At 40.9% G+C, this 3533-nt stretch overlaps 1 non-coding gene across 1 annotated transcript; it reads left to right on the top strand.

Moving 5' to 3' along the window:
* Positions 1-201: 201 nt before the first annotated feature.
* LOC120255627 lies at positions 202-308 on the top strand. The gene has a single exon (XR_005535059.1). It is a non-coding gene; the product is annotated as a small nucleolar RNA R71 (small nucleolar RNA).
* The last annotated feature ends 3225 nt before the right edge of the window (positions 309-3533 follow it).

Below are 3533 nucleotides of genomic sequence, written 5' to 3' on the forward strand. Positions count from 1 at the left end.
CTAACTTCATATAGCCCAGCAGTCTTCTGTGAAGATCCTCTCGAGGCCCAATGTGATTCATTGCTTGCCATAGATTCAAGTAATTGCTCGGCCTCATCGGGATACTTGTTGCTAAGGGAACCACCCACTGCGGCATCAATGAGTTGGCGAGTAGCATAATTCAGCCCATTGTAAATGATTTGTATTCGCATCCATGAGGCAAAACCATGATGGGGGCAACTTCTAAGGAGATCCTTGAATCTTTCATAGGCTTCAAACAATGTCTTGGACTCTCCTTGTTTAATGGCTGAAATTTCTTTCCTCAACTTCGCCGCTTTGCTTGGCGGAAAGTATCTCCCAAGGAACTTCTCAACCATATCCTTCCATATTCTAATAGACACCGGAGACAATGATGTAAGACAACGATAAGCTCCGTCTCTCAAGCTAAACTTAAATAGTCTCAAACGGATCGCATCGTCCGACACCCCATTAATCTTGAATGTGGAGCAAATTTGGAGGAACCGGGAAAGATGGTCATGTGCATCTTCATTCGCGAGAACATTGAATTGAACAGAGTTCTGGACCATGCCGATTGTACTAGCTTTAATTTCAAAGTTGTTGGATGCCACGGATGGTACTTGAACACTAAACTCATCACCCGTGAATTGGGGTCTTTCATATTCGGATAGAGTGCGTCACTCTTCGGCCATGATTGAAGACTCTCTATCCTCAATTTCAATGTTTTGTGTACCCGACCCTTCACCAACTTCTCTCAATCTCTGATGCAAAGTTCTTTCAATTCCACTATCCGGTGTAATCAATGTCGATGGATTTGAGCGTGTCATGCACAGTACCTTGCAAAACCAAGAAAGATGATAGAAAGTTAAGATCAAAGGAAAAGAAAAATAACGATAAGAAATGAGTAAAGAATGAAATGGCTATAGTAATAATCTAAAAGTTTCCTAGAATTCCTTTAAGTGTCCCCGGCAACGGCGTCAAAAACATGATTGCTTCCCCAAAAGTGTACGTGATCGCCAAGTAATACCTCGTGCGAAGACACGAGGATCGTATTCCACGGGGCTAAGGATCTCCTATTACTCCTTCTCGAGCTATTATCTAGCCTAAGATCTCAAGTGATGGATTTTTACTCTACTAAATGCAATTAAAACTAAAACAAGGTTATGAACAAATTAGAGAGAACAAGCAATGAGCAAGCAAGAAATTCAATATAATGCAAAGGCCTATGGATGTGGATCCCCTTGAGGGGTTATCATGAAACATGGATGATGATCAAAAGATGCAAGGGTAAAATGGACCATGAGACTCGAAGATTAGAACAACCCCAATTTCTCGGCGATTGAACCCTAATCTCATATGAACATAGATAGGAATTTCTTCCAAATCCACATTCCTACGATTGCATTAAGTACGAGGAAATCTCACATAGGAATAAACCTACTCTTCTTCGGATTAAACCTACATGGAGGGCTACCAAACACCCAATTTCTCGGCGTGATGATACAAGTATCCCCTTCTAATCCATTCATGATCTAATACATGTGAGCAAGTCACATCTACATGCATCACTCATAAAAGAGCTACGGATTTCTCCTTCGTGTAGCACTTAGCATGAAAACAATGGATTAGATCTCAAAATTACCAAAGCATAGAATTAACAAGTAATCATCCTAAATACATGATAATACCCCCCAAGGTTCACCAACACCCGGTGGCCATGGGGGTCTAGTGTGTCATCATCCCACAACAAGTAATACAATCAAGTAAAACACACAAGAAAAGCATAAGTGACACTCCCTAGATGAAATGGTGGAGGACGAGATAGAATGTATGCCGAATGATGCTTCCCTCACCAAAGGAATGCCAAATGAAGCTTCCTCTAGCCGCGGGTCTCCTTCCTTCAAATCGTGGTAGATCTCCCCTTGAATGATGTTGCCTTCTTGCCTTGAGAGTCTTGGACCTTGGGCTTGAATGATCTTCTAGCTTCCTTGCGCTTCTTCTCCTCCCCAAGGTCGCCCAAAACCTCCCAAGTGTTCTCCCAAAATCGGCCAAGAAAAGGTCCAGCCAAAAAGTTCCTTTTCTGCCCTAAAAGTCAGTATATATATACCCCCCGGGTCATACGGGTCGTATGGGGGTCGTATGGGGTCGTATAGCACTCAAAAACCCTAGATTCACGTTCCGTACGTGGTGCATACGGCCTCCATACGGCCCTGTATACTGGGTAGTATGGGGGTAGTATGAAATTCCTGTTTTCTTCTCTTTTCGCCCAAATGACATCTTCATGTTCTCCATGGCTTCCTTATGCCCTACAAAGCAAATAGTAGACGATTAAGCATAAAACAGGCATCAAACTTCACAAAATACATGCAAAGTGAATACGATACATATATATATATATATATATATATATATATATATGAAAACACCTGCATTTAGACACTTATCAAACTCTAGAGTTGATTGTTTTTAATTTGGATGATCATCTTTATTGATGCATTGTTAGATGTTGTATTTCTTTTATGGAATCTTGTAGCTTGTGGTTCAAGCCTTGTGTACTTTGATGTGTTGATTTGCATGAGAATTCTATATTTCAACTTCTAGGTTGTACTTGGTTGCGTGACCATCTCCCTTGTACTAGACACACTTGGCTTGGAAGGGATCCATGTACAAATACACCGTGACCATTGGATATTTTGTACCCCTCCAGCAATTAGGGTTGGACCTAGTTTGAGTATTGTCCCTAATTAGAGATTTTCCTTAGTGTAATGCAATCATAAGAGGATTTGGGCGGAAGTGATTCTGACCTAATACTTGTAAGGATTAGGGTTCAATTGCCGTGACTATCGGGTTGAGCTAATTTAGGAGTCTCTTGGCCCAACTACCATCTCACATTTCATCCTAAATTCAGGACTTAATGACAACTCTAAGGGGATTGGTTGTCCAAATCACTCCCTTCAGTGTTTGATTCTCCCTTGAGTTCGTATTGTGTGTAGTAGTACCTCGGATTTCATTTTAGATTATTCTTTTTTTTTTATAATTACTATTTCATCTTTCAAAGTGTTAGACTAGGAAATAGACGATAAGGAAGTAATAGTGGCTCCTTGGGCCCTGCGAATATGCCCCTCTCGTTCTTACACGAAAGGTCTTGTAGAAACCCATGTGCTTGCGGATCTCACATCAAACACAAGCATGCCTATGTTTGAACTATAATTAATGCCCTTGCTCATCAGAGGTAGGACTAGGATTTACATCAAATCAGAATTTCTCTGAGCAGTAAAGTGCACGGCCGTGAAGTACCCGCATCCTTTGGTTGTGTTTCCATAAGCACAAACTTGCTCTGGGCTCTATGAGCATGCTTTCCTTCTTCTGATATTTTATTGAAGCCTTGTAATCTTGATGGAGTATAAGCACAACCCTAACAAGCCAATGCTTCTCCTGAAGTGTTGCAAATGAATTCTTTTGATGCCAATTTTGCTCTAAATCATATTCCAATGTCCTAAGAATGGTTAACCAGTACAAATACATAATTATACCTA

Source organism: Dioscorea cayenensis, unplaced genomic scaffold, assembly GCF_009730915.1.
Source record: "Dioscorea cayenensis subsp. rotundata cultivar TDr96_F1 unplaced genomic scaffold, TDr96_F1_v2_PseudoChromosome.rev07_lg8_w22 25.fasta BLBR01001114.1, whole genome shotgun sequence".
Taxonomy (NCBI): Eukaryota; Viridiplantae; Streptophyta; class Magnoliopsida; order Dioscoreales; family Dioscoreaceae; genus Dioscorea; species Dioscorea cayenensis.